The sequence below is a fragment of the Acipenser ruthenus genome, chromosome 32 (genome assembly GCF_902713425.1).
Source record: "Acipenser ruthenus chromosome 32, fAciRut3.2 maternal haplotype, whole genome shotgun sequence".
In the NCBI taxonomy this organism is placed as follows: Eukaryota; Metazoa; Chordata; class Actinopteri; order Acipenseriformes; family Acipenseridae; genus Acipenser; species Acipenser ruthenus.
The window spans coordinates 10,681,104-10,691,022 of NC_081220.1; the positions used below are offsets into that span (position 1 = coordinate 10,681,104).

At 35.7% G+C, this 9,919-nt stretch overlaps 1 long non-coding RNA gene across 1 annotated transcript; it reads right to left on the reverse strand.

Moving 5' to 3' along the window:
• Window positions 1-5,610: 5,610 nt before the first annotated feature.
• Window positions 5,611-7,072, reverse strand: LOC131703057 (uncharacterized). The gene is made up of 3 exons (XR_009309674.1): window positions 6,973-7,072; window positions 6,083-6,188; window positions 5,611-5,788 (listed from the first exon to the last, which is right to left on the reverse strand). It is a non-coding gene; the product is annotated as an uncharacterized LOC131703057 (long non-coding RNA).
• Window positions 7,073-9,919: the final 2,847 nt, after the last annotated feature.

Below are 9,919 nucleotides of genomic sequence, written 5' to 3' on the forward strand. Positions count from 1 at the left end.
AGGACGTCAGACAATCACCTGTGAGGACTAAGAAACAAACCACAGGTACGTGATACGACGTTTTACATACCCTGCTAATGAGCTTTTTTTTCAAAATAGAAATGATGTTTAAAATCATATTTTTTTTCAAAGGGCAATGTGAAAACACGGGTTCTGGCGGAAGGCACGCCAGACCGAAGATAAGATCAGAGGTACATTATTATTATTATTATTATTATTATTATTATTATTATTATTATTATTTTATTTTTTTATTTTTTGTTATTGCGTCATTTTCTCATTAGGTCTAAATACATATACACGTATACAAACACATACATACATTGATACACTTACAGATATTAAAATGTAATTTCACCTTCTCTCTTGGTTTACTTGTAAGCCCTTCTTCCAGCGCGTAATCAGTGTGTAAACCAAGTGAGACTAGGACCCGAAAATACTCCAAAGAAGTAATATGAATTCATGATAATCTCACGCGGCTTCTTTTGAACAGACCTGTATTCCTTTCATATGTCAATACTATATGACAGAACAGCAAAAAGACTGGCAGGTGCAGGATGACGTGCAGTACGCCAGTCTGCAGTTCGAGGCGCGTGGGCGACCGAAATGAAGACCGGAGCTGGACAGATTATTAGAAACACCTGTGCCATGTAGCACATACTTCCGTGTAACTGCACTTTCCCTCGTAGCGCTGAATACTTTGATATGCAAATAGTAGCACCGCTTTGCATTATGATATTTGAATGTATCCAATAAATATTTGTAACAATATCAAATAATTAAATGTAATATATGTAACCCCTGCTTTAAAAATAATTGAAATATGCAATAAAAATAATTCTATCCTTATACATTTCATTGATAAATATATGTTATATATATACAGAGCCTTGCAAAAGTATTCAGAATCCTGACCAATTCTCTCCGCTACAAAACTGAAGCTTGGGAGGAAATTCACCTTTCAGCAGGACAATTATCCCAAACACAAGACCAAAGCAACATTGGAGTGGCTCAAGAACAAAAAGGTGAATGTCCTACAGTGGCCCAGTCAAAGTCCTGATCTCAATCCCATTGAGAATCTGTGGCACTATTTGAAAATTGCGGTCCACAAGCATCGTCCAACCAACCTGAACAACCTGGAGCAAAACTGCCAAGAAGAATGGGCCAAAATCACTCTGACACTGTGTGCAAAGCTGGTACATACTCACCCCAAAAGACTTAAAGCTGTTATTGCAGCGAAAGGTGGCTCTACCAAATATTAATGTGTGGGGGTTGAATACTTATGCAAGCAAGGTATTTCAGTTTTTTATTTTTCTTAAAAATATTTCCCAACATAAAACCAATGTCACCTTACAATAATTGATTTTGAGTTTCAGTGTTTTAAAATAAAATATCAAACAGAACAAAATTTCAATGTACCATTTGTAATTCAGTAATATGAGAGAATTGGTCAGGGGTCTGAATACTTGTGCAAGGCACTGTATATATATATATATATATATATATATATATATATATATATATATATATATATATATATATATATATATATATATATATATATAATTATTTATTTATTTTATAAAAGCTGTAGATTTTTCAAAATTGCATTTTATGGGTGTAGTTTATTAAATGCTTTTGCAAATAAGTATATGGGTCTGTCAGTATATAATGTTGCAGGAATCCAGGTACTTGGGAGTACACTCTGAGGTACTGCAAGTGAAATGCACGGTGTGTTCCCAGTAAAGCTGGAATAGCATCTGAAGCAGTTCTGCCTGAGAAAAGATTTTAATAGTGTCCCTCACTATAATGACTTCTTAAACATGTTGTTTGCAATGCAGAGAATAAGGCGAGGAGATTATTTTTCTTGGGTTTGTGTGTATTTCTCAAGCTCCTCTGTAGATACATTCTGAAAGATATGTACAGTAATGTATAATTGTGCTTAGCTTCATGAAAGAAAAACTGCTTAACTGAGCTTTTAATTTACTGACTCAATAGATAGCATTATCATGTGAAGTCAAGACAGTACATAATCCAGTTTCATACATTCAATTGAATGCAATACATTATGTTTTCAAACATGTTTTGTTAAAAAAATAAATGAATCATAAATAGCTTTCTCATGTATTAGAATTCAGCAAAATAAAAATAGACTGTGGTTATAGTTCCCCTAAAAACAACTAGCAGCCTTTATTTCTGCGGAAAAAAAACGCTTGCTCTCTCTCCATATGATAAATCTTTTGTTATGCAAAACATTATACATGATCCAATGTCCAGTATATTGTGTCAGATTTTTTTTTTTTTACCTTATATACAGGCAAAACTGAAACAGGCTTCCTTCCTTCCTTTATCAGATTTGGTTTGCTCTTCAATGTACTGAATTGCAGGCAGCATTCTGAGCTCATCCTAAAATAGAATGGCTCAAAATTAAAGAGGTAAAAAGAACAGAGACCTTGTACAAAGGAACTGTCATTTTTGCTATTTGCTACAGCAAATGCCACTCCCGATATTCATTGAGAAAGCAAAACCAGTTCATTGGTGTGTTCTGAATTACTATTATGTTCATTTGTAGTTCCACTCGCATGTGCAATGCTGGATAGCTTTCAGGGAGCTGTGGGATCCAGCTCTCCTCTTCCATTAGCATCATAAAAGTGTGGGATTGTAATTCCAACATTGTAGCGTTTTCGGGTTCTTTGGTATAGAAACGGTTGTATTCGTGCTTGTTTTCCGATATTCTTAACCTTTCTCTCTCCCCCCTCTCTCTCTATCTCTCCAAACATACCCCTCTCCCTCACTCTTGTCTTCCCAAATCTCCCGGTCATTTCAACGCACCGTTTTATATCCCCTCGCTCCCCCCCCCCCCGCACCTTACGCAGACCCCCGCTCCCTTTGCCAGAAGGACAAGGTGTGTGTGCGCGTGTGTCTGTGCGTTTGTGGTGTGTGCGTGCGTGTGTGTGTGCGTGTGCGTGTGTGTGTTTGTGTGTGCGTGTGTGTGATCAGAGGCCCGAATTATACTTCAGTTTTTTTTTTTCCACAAAATTTAATTACTCGAAAACTCCATCTATTAGTACTGGCAAGGAAACAAAACATTTCTGGATTATTAGGGTTTTTCTGCCATCTAGTGGTCTACACAGTTAGATCAGTTGCTGTAATTTATACACTCTGCAATGACAGTCAAACATTCTCATGCGTTACAATTGGTCTTCATGGAAATCCTGCTATAGGATGTGATCATGTGGTCACTATAGACAAGTCGTTCTTTACAGAGGTTTGGCAGTATTAAACGATACAAAAATAATGAATACACAATATAAATAACAGCATTCTACTTTCTAGAATGCATATTTACAAAGATAAAAAATACATTTCATTTTATATTATACTGATTGTTAGTTGTCACCTATGAATTTATTAGTTTTTAAGTATTTAGGAATAATGTTAAAAATATGTATATTTCATGGCAACTTCAGTCTCTTATCCTTTCGTGTTTGATTTTCAGATACTGTAAACGTCAACTTAGCATCACGTCTGCTTTTGCTCAGGGCCGAGTTTGTATCCGTTCCCTGCAGACAGATCTCTGCAGCAACACGTGTGCTGATTGAAGAAACCACTAGTTTGGGTTGCATCCAGTCATCACCGGGACTGGAGGAAGGGATGTAATGCTCACACTGTCCAGCTGGGGGCGCGGAAAACTCACAAACAATATATAATGTAATATAGGCCAACTATAGTTGTGATATTGCTTCGGCTATTTGCAATTGTCTTTTGTAATAATAATAATAATAATAATAATAATAATAATACTTGGGCCAATACAATTACAGTTGGCATTTTTTGCAAACATGTCACACCTTGTTAGCTGTCACTCATTGACCAGGTGATGGGAATTAGGAAACAGACTTGCCCTGCCCCTTTGCCCTCCTGTTTATTCATTTGTATTATTAACAATGATTTTAGGGGAGGTGATTAAAAAAACGGTTCAAAGCAGGTTTTTTTGCATCCACCAATCAGGTTGTGTCATTTGTTCTTGTTGGGTTTTTAGGGATTTACCATTCCACTACAGGAGAGCTGCATGGATAATTTACATTTTAATTCAATCCCAAATGAAAAGCCTGACACCTGGAATGTATTGTTTATTGGTATTTGATAAGACCGAACTAGAGACCCCCACGCACTATTAAAGCTGTTGCTTTTCACAAAGACCTGCTTTAATAATGCACTGTGATGATGATGAGTGCACACTGGCCAGCACTGGCAGGGTGTGAGACTGGATTTCCTGTTCTTATGCACTCAGCGCAGTCATGCTGCTCTCTCTGTGCAAACATGTGCTGTGTGTTTCAGCAGCGCATACATGACAACCAAGGACTCGTCTCAGTTGTGGTCAATGCTACATTTTGTTTTTTGATAGATAGATGGGCTGTGGTTATAGTCTTTAATTGTATTTGATGAAGATGAATGTGGATTTAACAATGAAAGCACCCTTTGCACACCAACCACAGAGTTGTTTCCATTACTGCAGCTTTTCTTTGAAAGGTGTTGCTGTTGTAATTTGTATGTTGAGACATATTTCAACTTATTAACATATTGAAAAAAGATGTTTCAGAATTCAACTTAAATCGTTTGCAACAGATTTTAAACACATGCTAGTAGTTGCATCTTTTAATCTTTTAAATTTGTAGTTTTGTGTGCAGGTATGTTTTCAATTCAGTTGGTTAAGAAGTCTTGTTACATACTTAGACTTGGTTTTACAAGAAGAAGAAGAAGAAGAAGAAGAAGAAGAAGAAGAAGAAGAAGAAGAAGAATTCAATACTCAATTATCTATAAATTCTATATTTTACAGTGTACAGGTTTTGACATCACACACAGATGTCTGATTTAACCACTATGGATCACACTGCTTACAGTTCTATATTGTAAATAGCAAAAGGATAAAAAACAAGTTGTAATTTTAACAGCTTTGATTATTAAATGCTTATCTTGGACAAAACAATTCTGTAGCAATATAAATCATATTAGGCCCTCCATTACAACTTCATCAAACTCAAGCATACACCATCTGTGTGAAAATACAAAAAGGATTCTTGTCAGAATCTTGGGAAGAATTATAATGTTTTTTTTTTTTTTTAATCGGTCGTATAGAGTATATGTTACAGGTGAAGACCCAATGTAATCACTGTAAAGTGTATTTCTCTAAACATGAGTAAAACTTAAAACTCATCACATTGATTACATGTGTAACTATTGAATGTGCACAAAAAATATTAAATTAAAAAAAAAAAACATTTAGATTCCAATCATGATCCACAGTGTACAGGTTACACACTCAGGGGTGTCTTTCATAGTAAAACCAGGAATGGGTTTTGGCAAGAGGGTTTTGTTTTCTTTCCAGATGTGCAATACATTTCAAACATGTGTGTTTTTTTTTCTGTGTGAGTTAGTAAAACATGCAACAACAACAAAGTGTTGAATTCAAGTATTTTATTCATTTTTTTCTTTACTTGTACACAGTGGGAACGATGCAAACATTTGCAGATTCTTAATTACCAAGCTCTTTACTGTGAAGATAATGAAGTCTACTTGCATATACAAAACATTAAGCACTAGTGTCAAGATCTCAATTGAATGTATGGTCTGGTGCACCATCAATGCCTTTAATGCACTCTTGTAATACTTTGAGAATGGAAATGAAGTTCAATATGACAGAAGCAAGGCTGTATTCAAATAAAGAAAATGACTTGTTTAGTTAAATGCATTTCCATTGCTTCATCTTTCCTCTTGAAAACGCCGTCTGTGAGGAGAGGATAAATAATTCTGGTCAGATCACAAATAAGCTAAACGCTATTAAACATTTCCCTGTCAAATATGCTTGTATAAAGTATTTTCGTTAACAAAAATAACATGATATTTAAGAAAGATTCCTCAAATGGATTCCATTTGGAATCAAAAGGTTCTACATAGACCCATTTGCACGCGCTGGAAGGCGGGTTTACGCCTCCTCTGAAAGCCCTTCTTCCAGCGTGTAAACCAAGTGAGAATAGGGCCCAAACTGAACACACTAAACTAAACGTGTCATTGCAATTACCTTTGCTTGTTATAGTTCCAGTGAACTACAGCAAAGTGTATCCACATCGCAACGAGAACACCGGAGATGAAGACATACCGCCAGACCGAAGGAAAGCAATCTGCATCTGAAACACAAGCAAAGCAGAGATACACAAAATGAAAGGTAATGTTTCTATTCGAATGCAATACCGCTCATAGAAGACTCGGGTAACTACAGTCTGTCGCTTTCGGTTAGATATAGGATGCTCCGACATTCTTAATCTCTCGTCCTCACTTGAAGACGGGTGATTTTCAAGCACCGATCTGATTATACTGATGGGTTTCATTCATTCATTTTCCAGCTATTTGTTTTATATTTCGGGAGGGCTTTAAATGTATAACAAAAGTATAAAAACATGGGCTTGTTTCCATATACCAATAGAATGTAGTATCAGGCTAGTTAATCAACAGCATACAGAGATCAAACACCCTCAATAAGACCTCTGTTTGTGAATGCGGACTGAAGGAGAAGCAATGAGATTCTAACAATCCCCAAATCCGATTTTAAAACCAGAGAAAGAAAGACGATCGGATTCCGTGATATGAAGGAAACAGTTCCACGTGTTCGGGAGATGATATACAAAAGATAATTCTCATGATAACGGGCTGTTCGACTCGTTGACAATTCCGAATGCGATGTTTGCTGAACATTAGATTACATTTTAAAAAGGTAAATTGATAACTAAACAAACACATTTATAAAAGCTACACCAATTAGATCTATCAAAGTGGCCGCGATTTAAACCTTGTTACATTACAGAAATCCGGATATAACTTGGTGCCCTATATCTATACGATATTGTTAGTTTATTTATGTATTTAAGGATACAGGGGGAAAAAAACCATTGATCATTGAAAATGTTCTCTTACCGGTCTTGCTCACGCTTTTGCTCATATTGCGCCCGCTCTCTGTTTCCACTACGCACGTGCACACGGCCCCGCTGCTCCAGACCTCGCCCGGAATGGTGATCTGATTCCTAATAAAGTAAGGAGTGGATTCACTGGAATCTCTGGACCCGGAGTCGGTCAGTCCGTGTTCGATCACCCAGTAGACACGAGCCTGCTCGGATACCCCGAACACCAGACACACTAAAGTAGCGGCGCCGCTGGACTGGACTTCGCCGTCTGAAGGGGTGATGATTTCAATATAAGCGCGGTCATCGGAGCGTTCTGTATTGGAAACAATTAGAGCGATGTGAATATATAAAACATTAAGAACAACATGCTGGATAATAACGTGTTGTTGTATATAGTATTAGGTCAGCAAAATGCCCCCCCCCCATGCCCCCCCCCAGAAAAAAAAAATCTATAACATGGATTAGTTTAGGGAATGATTTAAGCAACCTACACGCTGTTGGTCATAATTTGACTTTATTAGATCATTTTACAGAGATGTATGCTGTTCTTGAAGAAGGATGCACAGTTCACTTCAATCTCAAACCCAGCCCAATGTTCAATATTGACACAGTGGATACACACGATACATTTATTCTCCATGTTAGCCTCCGACCCGCTGCAACATCGCCCCACTGCCCTTAAAGCAAAAACATTTCATCAAAATAACACATTATTTAAGAAACCTTCATACTTATGCAATACCTTTTTTACTTACTTAGTACTACTAACGTGGATCCATTGCCCAAGTATATAGCTGAGCTGCTAATTAAACCGCAATAGTAAGTCCCGGAATCGTTCACCTGCGCGTTGTTTAGGTTCAGGGAACATGTTTTCTCGATTTCGTTGCCTACCAAGCTGCTACCGGGTCTGACACTTTGATACGTTTCCAGAGTCGGGATGCTCTTGGACCGCAGTTTGAACCAGATGACACTGAAGCACTTTCCACTCAGGTCCTCGATATCGCAGGTCAAGTTTACGCTGCTCCCGACCTCGACTCTGACTAACGGCGGGTATTGGAACAGTCCTGCATCTGCAACTGAAACGAGAACAAAAGAAAAACGAAGAGCCTACTGTTTATATCTCTAATAATAATAATAATAATAATAATAATAATAATAATAATAATAATAATAATGTTTTTTAGGGCGGAATTCAAAATGTATCAGGATGCTTATATGCAATATCAAATGCGATTAACAACATTCACTGATAAAGTCCAATTCTTTCTGCATTTATAAATGATCTGTATACGTTTTATTAAGGATAACCTAATGCTAAACCTGTAAAAAAAAAAAAAAAAATAATAATCCAATCGTAATAATGGAGTTTATTTTTGTTTTACAAACAGCAATAACATGGCCAACCAAAATATGTTAAGAATGTACTCGGTAAATGAAAGAAAAATAATCTGACATAAAAATATAAAGTTTGTACATTCTTTTTTTATTATTATTAAAGAATACAAAACTGTAAAGCTGTCATCATTTAATATGTATTTGTATCTGAATGTAATAATAATAACAATACTACTACTACTACTACTACTACTACTACTACTACTACTACTACTACTACTACTTCTACTACTACTAGTAATAATAATAATAATAATAATAATAATAATAATAATAATAATAATAATAATAATAATCCAAACTGCAGAAAGTTGTATATTTTGATTAAATAATACATTGCTATCGTATTCTGTATAAATTCTACCGCGCCGTACAAAAATAATCATATCAGAAACAAACAAAAAAATAAAAAATAAGAATCTACTTGGTAAATGGAAAAAAAATAATTTGACATAAAACTTTGTAATTTAATTTTTTTTAATGAATAAATACAAAAAAGTGTAAATCTGTCATAGTATCTAAATGTAATAATAATAATAATAATAATGATAATAATAATAATAATAATAATCATAATAATAATAATAATAATAATAATACCTCAAACTGTAGAGAGGTATTTAATCTTTTTGATTAAATAATACATTGAAATCGTATTCTGTATAAATTGTACCGCGCCGTAAAAAAATAAATCATGTAGGTTAAATGAAACTAAAAAAAAACTATAAGTAATAATAATATACAAAAGAGTAATATAAAATGAAACACAGATTTGTTGTGCGATGTTAGAATATAAACAGTAAAGCCACGCTTACCTTGCAGCGTGTAGAATAGCAGAATGAGCCGGAGCAGCATGGTGGGAAGTGCACAGCAAGGCTGGCGAGGATGATGTGTGTGTTATCCGCACTGCAGACAGTATCAGTGAACAGGGCAAGAAGAGGGGCTGCAACAGACAAGCCAGGAAGTGCAGATATTGTATACAGTTCCCGGTGCAAGGTCCTTCACTACCACAAGATTACAATTTTATACATAGTCTACAGCTATTTATGGTGAAACAGTTACATAAAACACAAATATATCATATGGCTCTTTAAGAACTCCCAAGTCATCCTTTAACCAGAAAGGTCAATCATAGAGTCGAGTGCAAATCTATAAGAATTAGAACACCCCACTGCTTTTGTATTAGTACACCCCATTGCTTTTGTATTAGAACACCCTATTGCTTCTGTATTAGAACACCCCATTGCTTCTGTCTTAGAACACCCCATTGCTTCTGTGTTAGAACACCCCATTGCTTCTGTGTTAGAACACCCCATTGCTTCTGTATTAGAACACCCCATTGCTTCTGTATTAGAACACCCCATTGCTTCTGTATTAGAACACCCCATTGCTTCTGTATTATTATTAATTTCTTAGCAGACGCCCTTGTGTAATTGTATGTAAAAAAAATAATGTGATATCTTGTAACAATTGTAAGTCGCCTTGGATAAGGGCGTCTGCTAAGAAATAAATAATAATAATAATACTATCAGCAATTCAGTTATAATAAGTGAACGTGTAGCATG